The sequence below is a fragment of the Trachypithecus francoisi genome, unplaced genomic scaffold (assembly GCF_009764315.1).
Source record: "Trachypithecus francoisi isolate TF-2019V2 unplaced genomic scaffold, Tfra_2.0 Lachesis_group17, whole genome shotgun sequence".
NCBI lineage: Eukaryota > Metazoa > Chordata > Mammalia > Primates > Cercopithecidae > Trachypithecus > Trachypithecus francoisi.
This window is the reverse complement of record NW_022681462.1, coordinates 83971420-83988409: the sequence shown is the minus strand read 5'-3', so window position 1 is coordinate 83988409 and position 16990 is coordinate 83971420. Positions and strand designations below refer to the sequence as shown.

Here is a 16990-nt window from a genome sequence, read left to right as displayed (position 1 = left end):
AGTAAGCGAGACTCCGTCTCAAAAAAAAAAAAAAAGATGTAATCTTATTGCAAGTTGAGGAGCATCTGCACAAAAAGCTACTGAAAATGGATTAAAAAACCTATGGATAAGAACTAAAGCTGTCAATCCCTTAAAAAAATTGAAATAAATTTTCATGACTATTATGGTTTAAATGTTTGTCCCCTCCAAAACTCACATTGCAACTTAATCACTGAGATGTGGGACATTTGATAGGGGTGAATAGGTCAGGAGTGTACTGTCCTTATAAATGAATTAATCCATACGTGGGTTAACGGGTTATCAGGGAGTGGGATTGGTGGCTTTATAAGAGGAGGAAGAAAGACTTGAACGAGCATGCTCACCCCCTGTCCATGTGATGCCCTGTACCACCTCAGGACCTGCAGAATCCCCACTAGCAAGAAGGCTCTCACCAGATGGGGCCCCTTGACTTTGGACTTCTCAGCCTCCATAATTGTAAGAAATAAATTCCTTTTCTTTATATATTACCCAGTTTCAGGTATTGCTATAAGGAACAGAAAACATATCAAGACAATAACCTAATTAGGCAATGGCTTCTTAAATATGATTCCAAAAGCACAAGTGACAAAAGATTTTTAAAAAGATCAATTGAACCATCAAAGTTTTAAAAAAACCTATGCTCCAAAGGACTCATCAGAAAAGTGAAAAGTCAACCCACCAAATGGCACAAAATATCTGCAAATCATCTATCTGATAAGGGGCTTGATGCACAATATATGTAAAGATCTCAAACTTAACAATGGAAAGACAATCCAATCTAAACACAGGCAAAGGATTTGACTATGTATTTCTTCAGAAAAGATACACAAACAGCCAATAAGTATATAGAAAGAAAGTCAACATCATCAGTCACTAGGAAAATGCAAACTACAATGAAATGCCACTTCAGACACACTAGGATGACTTGTGTTTTAAAAAATGAACAATTACAAGTGTTCGCAAGAATGTAGAGAAATTAGAACCCTCCTGCAATCTGCATCTGTAAAATGGTGCAGCCATTTTCAAAAAGTTTGGTGATTCCTCAGAAACTTAAACAGCAATTCTATTACTAGATATAGACCAAAGAAATCTGAAAACACACATCCACAAAAATATTTGGACAGGACCATTCTTAGTAGCATTATTCCTAACAACTAAAAGTGAAAACTACCCAAATTTCATCAACTGTTGAAGGAGAAACAATGCGATAAATACAAAAATTAGCGGGGCATGGTAACGTGCACCTCTGGTCCCAGCTACTTAGGAGGCTAAGGTGGGAGGATGGCTTGACCCTGAGGGACAGAGGTTGCAGTGAGCCGAGATCCTGCCACTGCACTCCAGTCTGGTTGACAGAGCAAGACTCTGTCAAAAAAATAAATAAATAATAATAACATTTTTTTAAGAAAATGCTTGCTTTCCCATGGATTATATTAAGTGACAGTGATTTTTCCTTCTTTCTGATTTTTCCATTTCGAATTTTTCTATAAATGGCCATAGATTTCTTCTCTGACAGTCAAGAAAAATACACTGAAACAAAATTCTTTTCAAAATGCCATAAAGTTAGAAGAAAATTTAGAAAAGCATTTGAAATATTTTACGATAAGGTGGACAATCTTAAAAAAGACAGAAACCCAAAAACCGTAAAAGGAATGAAGAACACAGGTACATAGATGCTAAAATTGCTATACAGAAAAGAATATCGGCCGGGCGCGGTGGCTCTTGCCTGTTATACCAGCACTTTGGGAGGCCGAGGCGGACGAGATCAGGAGATTGAGACCAACCTGGCTAACACGGTGAAACCCCGTCTCTACTAAAAATACAAAAAATTAGCCGGGCGTGGTGGAGGGCGCCTGAAGTACCAGCTGCTCGGGAGGCTGAGGCAGGAGAATGGCATGAACCCAGGAGGCAGAGTTTGCAGTGAGCCGATATCGTGCCACTGTACTCCAGCCTGGGCAACAGAGCGAGACTCTGACACACACAAAAAAAAAGAACAGCTTATGAATAGACACACGACAGATTTAAAAAAAAAAAACTGTAACATGGAATATAAATATAAAGCATCCTTAATATAGAAATATGTTCCATATCACTGGTATGGGGAAAAGAAAAATGAAAATTCCTCTTCCATGTACTGTGTTAGGAAAAAACAACTGAATGATTATATCCAGAACAAATGAAGAAGATGTTGAGAATGAAAGTTCATAGATTCTGGGTAAGAGAATACATTTTCTTTTTTTTTTTTTTTTTTTTTTTTTTTTTTTTTGAAACGGTGAGTCTCACTCTGTCGCCCAGGCTGGAGTGCAGTGGCCGGATCTCAGCTCACTGCAAGCTCCGCCTCCCGGGTTCACGCCATTCTCCTGCCTCAGCCTCCCGAGTGGCTGGGACTACAGGCGCCCACCACCTTGCCCGGCTAGTTTTTTGTATTTTTTTAGTAGAGACGGGGTTTCACCATGTTAGCCAGGATGGTCTCAATCTCCTGACTTCATGATCCGCCCCTCTCGGCCTCCCAAAGTGCTGGGATTACAGGCTTGAGCCACTGCGCCCGGCCCGAGAATAAATTCTTATAATATTTTTGTAATGTAAACTTTTAGCACCATTAATCTTAAAATCCTCACATCTTTTGATACCAAGATTACTCTTGGTAATCTATCCTTAGGAATATAAGAATTTATACTGAAAGATGTTTATTGAAACACTTATAAAATTAAAACTATAAAACTCTGCTAAGAGAAATTAAAGATGATGTAAATTAATTTTAAGGTATCAATTCTTCCCAAAGTCACCTACAGAACTGACATAATCCCAATCAAAATCCTGGGATGCATTTTGGTAGAAATTCAAATCTTTTACGGAAATGCAAAGGAACAGAATGGTCTAAATCGGTTATAAATAAATAAACTGAGAAAGATTAAAGTTTGAGAATTTATGCTTACCTGAGTTTGAGACTAATTATAAAGTTACAGCACTCAGGACACTGTGGTACTGGTGTAGTACTGGTGTGGAAATATAATTCACTGGAACAGATCATAGAATCCAGAATTAAGACCTAGATAAAGTCAATAAAAGATAAAATGATTTCAACCAAGGTGCCAGCAATTCAACAAATGATGCTTTAACAGTTAGATAGCCAAAAGCTTAAAAGAGGGAAAAAAAAACTGACCACATGCAAAAATTTATTCTAAATGGAATATAAACCCACATATAAGAACTAAATGTATAAAACTTCTCAGAAAAAAATAGAAAATCGTAGGTAACTTGACTTAGCAAAGATGTCTTAAATAGGACACAAAAAAATTCAAACTACTAAAGAGGGAAAAAAATCAATACATCAGAGTTTATCAAAATTAAAATATTTTGCTCTCCTAAAGACACAATAAAAAAACTAAAGGCAAGCCAGAGAGTGAGAAAATACAAAACATATAACCTAGAACCTGTCTCTAAAATATATAAAGAACTTTTACAACTCAATAGTAAAAAAAAAAAAAAGAAAAATCCAATTTAAAAATAGGTAAAAGATTTAGCAGCCACTTTACCAAAGAGGATTTATGGATGGAAAATTAGCATTTGAAAAAGATGCTTAATATCATTGTCACTAAGAAAATGCAAATTAAATCACACTAAACACTTCACATCTGCTAGAATGGCTGAAATTAAAGGGCAACCATACCAAACATTAGTGAGGGTATAGTGTAACTGGAAAAGTCACAGACTGCAGAAGGAAGTGTAAAATGGTACAAACACTTGGCGAACAGTTTGGAAGTTTCTTTAAAAGTTAAATATATACCATATACCTTCCACATGACCCAGCCAATTCACTTCCGAGTATTTACTCAAGATAAATGAAAACATATGTCCATGCAAAAACTTGTAGGAGACTGTTCACAGCAAGTCTACTTGTAATAGCCAAAAACAAAACAACCCAAATGTTTGTCAACACAATAAACAATGGAACCATAGAATAGTCATACCGCATAAAATGGAAACTATCCAACAATAAAAAGGAATGCTGTAATCTCAGCACTTTGGGAGGCCAAGGCAGGCGGATCACCTGAGGTCAGGAGTTCGAGATCAACCTGACCAACATGGAGAAACCCTGTCTCTGCTAAATATACAAAAGTAGCCAGATGTGGTGACGCATGCCTGTAATCCCAGTTACTTGGAGGCTGCGGCAGGAGAATCCCTTGAACCCGGGAGGTGGAGGCTGCGGTGAAACGAGGTCTCGCCATTGCACTCCAGCCTGAGCAATAAGAGGGAAACTGCGTCTCAAAGAAAGAAAAAAAAAAAGGAATGAAGCACTGATACTCATAAAAACATGGATGATTCTCAAAACAATTATGCTGAAACACAAAGAGGCAGAATACACAATTTATGAATCCATTTGTATAAAATCCTAGAAAATGCCAATTAATCTACAGTAACAGAAAAATCAATGATTGACTCGGGTAAGGGGAGTGCAGGTTGGAGTGGGACCAAAGGAAACTTTTGAAGGTGATGGATGTGCTTATGATGTCGTTTATAATGGTTTCATAGAGTATACATGTGTCAAATGTCAAATTGTACACTTCAAATATGTGGTTTATCTCAGATATACTTCACTAAAGCTATACGACACACACACGTACACACACATGCACAGGCACACATGCACAACTTGAATGTTCATTAATGGAGGAAAAGAATAATTCATAGAGGACCTATTTTAATATTTGTAATTACTAATAAAAAATGTCTATTCGCTCTGATCAATAGGTCTTAAGAATCCTATTCAATTTGGGAGGAGGTCAGAGTAATATAAAAAAGATATTAAAATGATATCTTACATGTATACATGATTATGTGTTCGTATACAAATAGAGGAAAGTGTGACGGGTACATATCAAACAAATAAATCAGGAGATGGAACTGGAAAAAGAGTTCCGGGGGTAAAAGGGAATTCACTTGACCCTCTGCTTTAGCTGACATGCTGTAAAGAGCTTATATTTCTTGTTAATTTCAAAAGGTTAGAAAAATTGAATGTATACCAAAGTGGTACAACAATTAAGTGATTCATCAAAGATAAATTTCGTTAGAAAAGCACCTCCATACCTTAACTCTCTTTATGTCTTTTGGTCTACACTAACACACTCTCTCTCTCACACACACACACACACACACACGCTCAACTCACACACAACTCGGCATTAGGATCTCTCACACTCACACACACACCCTGGCATTAGGATCTCTTCCTAATACAACCCTAGCATATCTCACACACTCACACACACCCTGGCTTAGAATCTAATTCACACACACACCATGGCATTACGATCTCTTTCTCACACATACACTGGCATTAGGATTGTTCTCTCTCACACACTCACACACTCACACACAACCTGGCATTGGGATCTCTCCCTAACACACACATCCTAAAATTAGGATTTCTTTCACAGTCACACACACCCTAACATTAGGATTTCTCACACACACACACACCCTGACATTAGGGTCTCTCTCACACACACACACCCTGACATTAGGATCTCTCAGTCACACTCACAAACCCTGATATTAGGATCTCTCCCACTCACCCTGGCATTAAGGTCTCTCTCACACACACACGCTGACATTAGGATCTCTCAGCCACGCTCACAAACCCTGATATTAGGATCTCTCACACTCACACACCCTGGCATTAAGGTGTGTCACACACACACTGACATTAGGATTTCTCTCACACACACCCTGGCATTAGGGTCTCTCTCACACACACACACCCTGACATTAGGATTTCTCTCACACTCACACACCCTGATATTAGGATCTCTCAGTCACATTCACACACCCTGATATTAGGGTCTTTTTCTCACACACACACCCTGACATTAGGATTTCTCTCACACTCACACACCCTGACATTAGGATCTCTCAGTTACACTCACACACCCTGATATTAGGGTCTCTCAGTTACACTCACCCATCCTGACGTTAGGATTTCTCACACTCACACACCCTGGCATTAAGGTCTCTCTCACACACATATCCTGACATCAGGATTTCTCTCACGTCACACACTCCCCGGCATGAGGATCTCTCACACTCACACACACCCTGGCATTAGGGTCTCTCTCACACACACATACCCTGAAATTAGGATCTCTCTGTCACACTAATACACCCTGACATTAGGGTTTCTCTCACATTCACACACCCTGGCATTAGGGTCTCTCTCACACTCACACACAACTTGACATTAGGGATCAGCCATCATTGACCCCATATGCTGGGTGCTCCCCTCTCTGATAACTGCATTTTTCGAGGAAGGGCTCTGCTCCAGGGTGGGAGAGGTGAGTCTGAGCCGCCGCCGCCATTAAGAGGTAGGGAGAACAGAAGCAGCCGAGGATCCCACCACAGACTTCAGCCCGCCCCTGGGAGGCCAAAGCCCCTGTGGGTCAGAGGAGAAAAGTGGGGAAGTACCATGGAAATCAATAGTACCTGGAGCAGGCTAACCATACATAAGCCGAGCTGGGGTTTACCAAAAATCGCTGCGGCGGGTCAGGCCGATCTTCCCAGAGCTGGAAAAATACCGTTAGGGCCCAAGATGGCGGGAGACTCGGGCCCCGTACCCACCCCCTCGTAATCCCGCAGGGGCCCCAGGGAGCATGTGCGGGCTTAAAGGCCGAATGCGGCGGGGGAGGCCTGCAGCTGCGCAAAGCGTCCCACCTGACGCTGTCCCTGCCTTCCTGAGGGCGGAGGTTGTGTGCGGCCCGGTAAGGATAGTGCCCACTGGGAGTTCTTGAAGCTGGCATTAGGCTCCAGGTGGGCAGCCTCACAGCCTTGTCTCTCAGGGACAGGCCATGGAGAGACTCTGGGCGGACTAATGTGGTGGACAGGATGTAGCCTTGTCATATGGCTGTGACACATTGGGGTGGTATCACCCCACTTCCTGGCTGTCCAAGGGTTGGAGATCATGCAGACAGATCCATCTTGCAACTACCAGGATAGAAACTCAGGAGTCCCCAGTGAATTAGTGAAAGGAATATCTATTTATTGAGCACCAGTTAATCAGATATTTAAGTTATTGCATTTAATTCTATTTGTCTGTTTTGGAGACTCTTGAATTGGGTCCGTGGATTAGATGGTATTAAAGTATATAATGTTAATTTCCTGACCCCCGTGGGTATGTTAGGGTTATGTAGGGAAAAGTCCTTGTTTATAGGAAATAGACAAAGTAGTGGGGGTTATTGGACATAATGCCTGTAGTTTACTTTCAAATAGGGAGGTGACATGTTCTTTCTACTCTTCTTGCAACTGTTCTGTAAATTTGTAATTTTAAAATAAAACTTTATTTGAAAAATTACGCTAGTCTCATAAAATGAGCCGCACACCTCTTTTTTTGTGTGTTCGGCAGCAATTTATATGACATCATATATAGCAAGAACAGAAAGTAACTGTCCCTTGAAAAATTAGAAACTCAACTATATTAAGTCATCTGGATAGGTATTTTGGGGGAGGCAAAATCTTGCCTTCCATATCAGTTGTTTCATACTCACAGATGGAATCAAGTTTTCTGTTTCTTTCAACCATTTCCTCCTTTATCGTGTATGTTAATTATTTATATATTTTTCTCTTGACAAGTCTTATTAATCATCTGTATTGTTTTTTCTTGTTGTAATTGTTCTCCAGTTTATTTTTCCTTGTCTGTATTCTTTCCTTCTATTTTCTGACTTTATTACTTCATTTTCTTGAAGTAACACTGTCTCTATTTTTAACCTTTCTTATTTTCTGAAAAATATATTTAAGCTATGAATTTCCCTTCAAGTACCACGTTAGTTGTATCCCTTAAGTTTTTAATAGTATAATTTCTTTATCTTTCAGTTTAAAGTTGTCCTAATTCCTATTGAGATTTCTTTCCTGATGTGCTTGTCAGCTTTATCAGTTACAGAAAGTGATTTGTATCTGCTTATTGTAAGTCTGCCTATTTGTCTTTTCTATAATTTGAATGTATCTTTAAAGTATATAAAGATTTAAAATTTCTTTCTTATGAATTGACCATTCTATCAATTTGTAATAACTTTCTTCATGTCAAGAAATTTTTTGCCTTAAGGTATTTTACCTAACATTTATTTAGCATGGCTAAATACATTCATTGAGTTGGTATTTGCCATGGTGTATCTTTTTACATCCTTTTATTTACTAACCTTCCTTCTTGTCCTTATAATTTAGTGTGGCTCTTATAAACAACATCTAGCTAAATGTTGTTTGTTTACTCTTTGTTTAGTCAGTCTTAGAAGCTTGCATTCACCTTTGGTCCATTGACATTGATTATGATTTCTGATATTTTGTGATTTCTACCATTTTATTTTATGCGTTAAGTCTTCCTACTTTTTCTAGGTTTCTCCAGGAATGCTTTCTCTTGAATTGATTTAATTTTATTCTTTACCTACATTTCTCCTTCCCACTCCCTACCCTCCACCTGCCATTTTCTGCTTTACCACTTGGGAAGTAATTCTTTCTGGTACTGTCTTTCTGGTACTATCTACTGTCTTCTGGTACTATCTTTTCTGGTACCATCTAATTATTGGTGGCCACTCAACAATTTTTAACACTTATTTAATTGAGCAAATTCTGAAGTTAATTTTTACCCTGTTTTTAAACAATACAAGGGACCTTGGGACCTTGGGACACTTTGACACACACACACACACAAACCTTTCTCTTTTTTGTATTTTCTATTGATATATCATTGTTTTACATATTTTTGGAATACATATATTTTGATACATGTATGCAATTTGTAACAATTCTCTCAGGTTAATTGGGATATCCATCAGATCTATTTTTGGTTTTCTGAGACAGTTTCATACTGTTTACCATGGTGACTGATCGAATTTATATTCCCATCAATAGTGTACTGATGTTCCCTTTCTTTGCATCCTCAACAGGGTTTGTTATTTTTTGTCTTTTGGGTAATAGTCATTCTAGCTGGGGTGAGATGATATCTCATGGCTGTTTTGATTTGCATTTCCCTGATGATTAATGATGTTGAACATTTTTTTTCATATACCTGTTGGCCATTTGTGTGTCTTCTTTTGAAAACTGTCTATTCCGGTCTTTTGCCCATCCTTTAAAATTTTTTTCTTTTTTTTTTTTTTGGTATTTAGTTATTTAACTCCTGGTAGATTCTGGTTGTTAATCCCTTGTGGGAGGGATGATTTGCAGATATTTCCTCCTACATAAATTCCACACTTAGAGCTATCCCATTTTTGACAAAGTCACCAAGAACATACACTGGGGAAAGGATAGTCTCTTTAATAAATGATGCTGAGAGAAGTAGATATCCATATGCAGAAGAATGAAGCTAGATCCCCATCTTTCACCATAAACAAAAAAAAACTCAAAATGGATTAAAGACTTAAATTTAAGACTTGAAACTGTGGAACTACTAGAATAAAATGTTGGGGACATGCTACAGGACATTGATCTGGGCAAAGAATTTTTAGGTAAGACCTCAAAAACACAGCAAGAAAAGCAAAGATAGACAAATTGGATTACATCAAGCTAAAAAGCTTCTTCACCGAAAAGGAAACCATTAACAAAGTGAAAAGACAAGCTACACATACTGCTTTCTAACTTACATGCTTTTTAACCTGAAATCTGCTGGAAAAAGTCTCCATGAACATCTGATCAATCTTACATTACCTATACATCAGTTAACTTATACTCATCCTTCAGTTCTCAGCTTATAGGCTGTTTCCTCTGAGAAGACTTCTGAGTCTGGGTGAGTAGTCATGACTGGAATACTGTACTATACACTTAGAAATGCCCAAAAGCTTCCCAAGGGGGTATACAGGCATAACAGTCCCAAAGGAATCAATTTTCAGACCCTCATCTTTTAAATGTGCTGTTTTCTGAGGCTGAGCTGCCTAAGAACCAAACCACTTGCAAGTCAGAATCAGCTGATTGGTTCCCCTTTTCTCCCTCCCTTTCACTGTTGCCCAGTTTCCAATTTATAAATAAAGATGTCTCCTAGCCAGGTGCAGTAGCTCATGTCTGTAATCCCAGCACTTTGGGAGGCCAAGGTGGGTGGATCACCTGAGGTCAGGAGTTCAAGACCAGCCTGGCTAAAGTGGTGAAACCCTGTTGATGAAACCTTGTAAAGTGGTGAAACCCTGTAAAATACAAGAATTACCCAGGTGTGGTGGCACACACTTGTAATCCCAGCTACTTAGGAGGGTGAGGCAGGAGAATCGCTTGAACCCAGGAGGTGGAGGGTGCAGTGAGCCGATATCACACCATTGCACTCCAGCCTGGGTGATAGAGCGAGACTCCGTCTCAAAACAAACAAACAAAAAAGTCTTCATTGCCTATATTTATTATTGTTTGTTACCCTGAAGTGTAAATTCCCCTGAAACACTGAACAAATAAGCAGCTGTTTAAAATAGTAGCATTGTGAAGCCTTCCTTTGTAGGGCCATTGTGTCTTTTTTCATATTATTCAAATTTCTGTGAGACACAAAGCACAGCATTAGAAATGGAGTATTTTGGTGCATGTAGGGCTGTTGATAATTAGACACAATGTGGAGTTGAACATGGGTAGAGTTGCCAGATTTAGCAAGTAAAAATACAGAACCCCAGTTAAATTTGAATTGCAGATAAATAACAATTTTTTAGTATGAGTATGTTCCAGATATACTAAAACACTGAAAAATTATTAGCTTCTGAAATTCAAATTTAATGGGTCATTGTATATTTTATCTGGAAACTCTAGAAAATGTAAGGACATTTTTTTCTTCCATCTCTCGACATTTTTAAACAATACAATGTACCCAAGGGAGAGTTCTGTTAGAGCAAACCCAAAAATGTAGGTAAGAAGTCTTAAGGTACTTAAAACTTGAAATAAAGAGGTACTTTATTTCATTGAGGCTGCACACTCAAACTCCAAGGTTTTGTAGAAATGAACTCATTATAAAATTGAAACTTCATTGATCTGGCCGGGCACAGTGGCTCATGCCTGCAATCCCAGCACTTTGGGAGGCCAAGGCGGGCAGATCACTTGAAGTCAGGAGTTCGAGACCAGCCTGGCCAACATGGCAAAACCCCGTATCTACTAAAACACAAAAATACAAAAATTAGCTGGACATGGTGGTGCACACCTGTAATCTCAGCTACTCGGGAGTTTGAGGCACAAGAATTGCTTGAACCCAGGATGAGGAGGTTACAGTGAGCCGAGATCACGCCACTGCACACCAGCCTGGGTGACAGAGCAAGATTCTGTCAAAAAAAAAAAAAAAAAAACCTTCATTGACCTGTACACTGAAGATGTGTGCATTTTGTATATGTTTATGTTATACCTCATTGAAAAAAGAGTTTTGAAAAAGTATCTTAAAATTAAGAGTATGTTTTCTGAGTATATGTGTTAAATAAGATATATCTAAGTGAAATAATAACACATAATTTTTTTAGAGTCCTTCTGTTAAGCTTCCCAGCAACTAAGATTGTAGACCATTCTAATGGCTAAGTAGAAAATCATTTTTCAAGTCAGGTAGTCTCTAATGGTAGTGCTTTATTTTTTTAAAAAAAGATTGAAGAATATAGGCAAGTACCCAATTATCAGTACATTAATCATCAGTCATTACAGATAGGAGAGCATTAGGGGTATGAGAGCAAATGTTTAAGAACCACTAAGTTATACATTCTCTTGGTAACCTGAACTTTTCCCCTTACTTATCATAATCTATAAATACATGCCTATTGATATGATTATTTGATGTGTGTTTCTCCAACATCAAGTCTCATGGAAATAATACTAAGCATATTGTTTATCCACAGTGAATCTAAGTCAAAGATTGAATAAGCAAGTAGATTACTGTACAAGTGGTATTTGCAGTCCTAGGATCATGCAGAAACAGATAAACAGAGAAGAGGATGGAACTCTGGAAAACAGCAAAAGATAAACAACTCCTTTTAGTACAAAAACCGTCATTTCTCTGCGCAACTTTTTCCCTTTTTCCCTTTTCCCTTTTCCTTTCCTGCTTTGTCCCTAGAGAGCATAGTGTTTTGCATACAGAAACAATTTCAGTGTTAAAATAAACTTTCTTCCCCAAAGGTGGTCTAAGACACAGAATACGTAATTACTGTTATGAGTGTTCTTTTCAGGGAAATAGTTACCTTAGAAGACTGCACCTTGTTGTCTTCACTGTCTTTTAGAAGAAACAGATGTGAAATACACAAGATATAGGTAGTCCCATAGCCCCTTCAAAGAAGTTGCGAGTGATCTTTCCTCCTAGCCTGACATCAAAAAGTTAATTTTTTTGCTATCACTCAGTTTAATAAATCATCTCTGAGTTCATCATACACAATCATGTCACATGTTCTAGTCATCGGTAAGAATGTTTTCCTTCTAGTTCCCATTTCCTCTAATATGCTAAGATCAAGTCCATTTTTTCTGTGTTTCTTCCACTCACTTTATAAAACTTTAGCTCTAAATAAATTAACATCGATGACTTGCTTAGATAGTCCCTATTTGGTTGGACTTGGTTTTCTATCTTGTCAGTTTTTTTATGTGCCACCGGGAGGCAGCATGAACTTGCCTACTGATAATCTCTCTTGATGCCTGTACATCTGCAGTCATCCTGTTACTTTTTAAAGAAAGATGTCTTTTTTATTTAAGATGTAATTAAATCTCACCTTTTTTAAAAATAATACTCGGTGATAATGGGACGTGGGGAAGCAGAGATCATCATAGGCTTGTGTTAGAATGTTAATTAGGGCAATTTGAAAATTACTTATCTGAAACCTTAAAATCGTTTATGTCCTTTGCTCTGACATTCCCCTTCCCCACACTCACTCTCCCACTCCCAGCAATTTCTCTTTATGAAATTATTAAGATTGTGAGCAAAGACTTAGCTACAGGGACATTCAGTACACAGCATGCTCATACAAACATCAACTAGAAACAATATAAATGTCCAACAAGAACACATCTGGTCATACAATAGATAGCTCTGAGGCTGATAAAAAGGGTATTATTGAAATTTTTCTGAAAATGTGGTATACATATTACTAGATATGGTCCACAAGACCATTGTAAGTGGGACATGAAAAGGAAGCATGTTTCCCTTTCACTGTATCTCTTATCTGGTCCCAGAAACAGTATCCCGGCTGTGTGGCCTCCCTCCTAGACAGGCAGGAGGCTATGGCTTCCCATACACACCCAGGCTCTTCTCTTCCCCAGCCTCCTCTAGGACTTCCTTGTCCTATTCCCTCTCCAAGGCCCAGGCTTCATTCCACTCCCTTTATTATTTTTTTTTTAAATAAAGAAAGCTGTAAAACAATGTCATCTCCATCTGAAGACAACAACAAATCCAAATAATCATTTATTTATTTGTTAGATTTCTCAGCAATATTTTGGAGCTTTTATTACAAAGGTTTTGCACATTTTGACAAGCTTTTTCTTTTTCTTTTCTGAGACAGGGGCTCACTCTGTCACCTAGAATGCAGTGGTGTGATCATGGCTCACTGTAACCTTGACCTCCTGGGTTCAAGTGATCCTCCCTCCTCAGCCTCCCAAGCAGCAAGTACTACAGTCACGTGCCACCACACCCGGTTAATTTTTAATATTTTTTTTTTTTAGAGATGGGGTCTAGCTATGTTGCCCAGGCTGGTCTCAAACTCCTGGGCTCAAGAGATCCTCATGCCTCCACCTCCCAAAGTGCAGGGATTACAGGGATGAGCCACCATGCCTAGCCTCCAATCCCTTTCCTTCCCACACAGCTCTTTCTGGTTCCCCAGCACAGCCCTCCAGGTGGTCTGGCAGCCAGTCAGCTCCACCCTCATTGCCCTCAAGCTCCTTTTCTTAGTATTTCCTGAAACCCCCAGCTCTCCCCCTGTCTACCTTCTTGTCCTGTTATGTGATTGCCATATCTCTTAGAGAAAACCTGTCCTAATTGCTTTTTTTTTTTTTTTGGAGACGGAGTTTTGCTCTTTGTTGCCCAGGCTGGAGTGCAGTGTAGCGACCTCGGCTCACTGCAACCTCCGCTTCCCGGGTTCAAGAGACACTTGTGCTTCAACCTCTCCAATAGCTGGGATCACAGGCGCCCGACACCACACCCAGCTAATTTTTGTATTTTTAGTAGAGACAGGGTTTCACCATGTTGGTCAGGCTAGTCTCAAACTCCTGACCTCAGGTGATCCGCCTGCCTCAGCCTCCCAAAGTGCTGGGATTACAGGCGTGAGCCACCTCGCCGGCGCCTCCTCACTCCTCTCCTCCAGCCTCCCTTTTGTACCTGGAAGTCCCCAGTTTCTTCTGCATGCCATTGCTCCACCCTTAGCTTCAGCACTCCCTTCCTCAAGCCTACAAAATAGACTCCTTTTATCTATTCTGGCCCTTTTATTTTCTACTCCTATTTCTTCCTTATAGCCCTCCTCACTTCTAACCAAAGCTTCTTTGCCATTTAATATGTTTTGCAAGTAGAGCTTTCCCAAATATCTTGTTTAAGAAATAATCATAAATGTCATCTAGATATATTCCCGACTCAGTAGTGAGGATAAAGTGTTCACCTTTTCATAACAATAGTCACAAATATGTGACAGTCAATTTCTTTCTGTAAATGTATAGGAGCTAGTTAAATTCCTAGTTCAGAATGTATAAAATTGGTGAATTTCCCAAGGAGAAATTAAAAAGCAGTTAATATTTCCTGTGAGTTCTATGATTTAGAGAATAGTTGGGAAACGAGAAATAAGATAAAATACAAGTAAATGTTCTTCTAAGTTCATTTAAATCCGATCCTAAATCTCACTTGAAATTCATTGTCATCTTTGTGGAGAAGAATTCTTTTAGAAATTGGAAATTAAACTGTAAAAAATAATATATGTTGTTGGTTCATGGTGCATGTGTATTGGAGCAATATAATGTCTCTTATCAAGAATTGTCTTTAGTATGGAACATCATTTATTAATGTCATCCAGTCATGGGTCACATTATTACTGATGAAACAGAAAAGCAAGTTCCTTACATGCTATTCTCAAAGTCTTCTAAAAGTGTTAAGGTAAATTGAATAAAATCTACATTTTATGTATTTGAAATATAGCAATGAGTAGCCAAAAAGATATACATAAGCATCTGGCAAATATGTGAAAAAAAAGTTTTTATTAATATGGATACATATCAACTTTGGCCACACATCATTACCTTAAGTCTCACAAGAAGAATTTTGAACACTTTTATCTACCATTGTCAAAGATTGACTAGTTCTATATACCTTAACTTTCTAGATTTCTGAACCTTATTTATTTAAAAAACAACCCTGGGGCGGAGCAAGATGGCCGAATAGGAACAGCTCCAGTCTCCAACTCCCAGCGCGAGTAACACAGAAGACCAGTGATTTCTGCATTTTCAACTGAGGTACTGGGGTCATCTCTCTAGGGAGTGCCGGACAATCGGTGCTGGTCAGCTGCTGCAGCCTGACCAGCATGAGCTGAAGCAGGGCGAGGCATCGCCTCACCTGGAAGCGCAAGGGGGAAGGAAATCCGTTTTCCTAGCCAGGGGAACTGAGACACATAACACCTGGAAAATCGCGTAACTCCCACCCCAATACTGCGCTTTAAGGAAACAGGCACACCAGGAGAATATATCCCACACCTGGCCGGGAGGGTCCCACCCACGGAGCCTCCCTCACTGCTAACACAGCCGTCTGCGGCGATCTATCCGCAAGGCAGCAGCGAGGCTGGGGGAGGGGCGCCCGCCATTGCTGAGGCTTAAGTAGGTAAACAAAGCCGCTGGGAAGCTCCAACTGGGTGGAGCTCACAGCAGCTCAAGGAAACCTGCCTGTCTCTGTAGACTCCACCTCTGGGACAGCCCACAGCTGAGGTCCAATAGGGAAAGCAGCGGGGGCGGTGCAGAGGCGAACGACTCTGTCTGACAGCTTTGGGGAGAGCCGTGGATCTCCCAACGCGGAGGTTGAGATCCGAGAACGGACAGACTGCCTGCTCAGGTGGGTCCCTGACTGCTGAGTAGCCTAGCTGGGAGACATCCCCCACTAGGGGCAGTCTGACACCCCACACCTCACAGGGTGGAGTCATCCCTGAGAGGAAACTTCCAAAGGAAGAATCAGACAGGTACACTCGCTGCTCAGCAATATTCTATCTTTGGCAACCTCTGCTGCTGATACCCAGGCAAACAGGGTCTGGAGTGGACCGCAAGCAATCTCCAACAGACCAACAGACAGTCCTTCTGACTGTCAGACGGAAAACTATCAAACAGGAAGGACACCTATACCAAAACCCCATCAGTACGTCACCATCATCAAAGACCAGAGACAGATAAAACCACAAAGATGGGGAAAAAGCAGGGCAGAAAAGCTGGAAATTCAAAAAATAAGAGCGCATCTCCCCTTGCAAAGGAGCGCAGCCCATCGCCAGCAACGGATCAAAGCTGGTCAGAGAATGACTTTGACGAGATGAGAGAAGAAGGCTTCAGTCCATCAAACTTCTCAGAGCTAAAGGAGGAATTACGTACCCAGCGCAAAGAAACTAAAAATCTTGAAAAAAAAGTGGAAGAATTGACAGCTAGACTAATTAATGCAGAGAAGATCATAAACGAAATGACAGAGATGAAAACCATGACACGAGAAATACGTGACAAATGCACAAGCTTCAGTAACCGACTCGATCAACTGGAAGAAAGAGTATCAGCGATTGAGGATCAAATGAATGAAATGAAGCGAGAAGAGAAACCAAAAGAAAAAGAAGAAAAAGAAATGAACAAAGCCTGCAAGAAGTATGGGATTATGTAAAAAGACCAAATCTACGTCTGATTGGGGTGCCTGAAAGTGAGGGGGAAAATGGAACCAAGTTGGAAAACACTCTTCAGGATATCATCCAGGAGAACTTCCCCAACCTAGTAGGGCAGGCCAACATTCAAATTCAGGAAATACAGAGAACGCCACAAAGATACTCCTCCAGAAGAGCAACTTCAAGACACATAATTG

General features: G+C 39.8%; 1 long non-coding RNA gene across 1 annotated transcript in view; it reads right to left on the bottom strand.

Moving 5' to 3' along the window:
• Positions 1-16990, bottom strand: part of LOC117062635 — a 138883-nt gene that overhangs the window by 78621 nt on the left and 43272 nt on the right. Inside the window, exon 3 of the long non-coding RNA XR_004428471.1 lies at positions 2952-3064. This is a non-coding gene — a long non-coding RNA (uncharacterized LOC117062635). The remainder of the gene's footprint in view (positions 1-2951; positions 3065-16990) is intronic.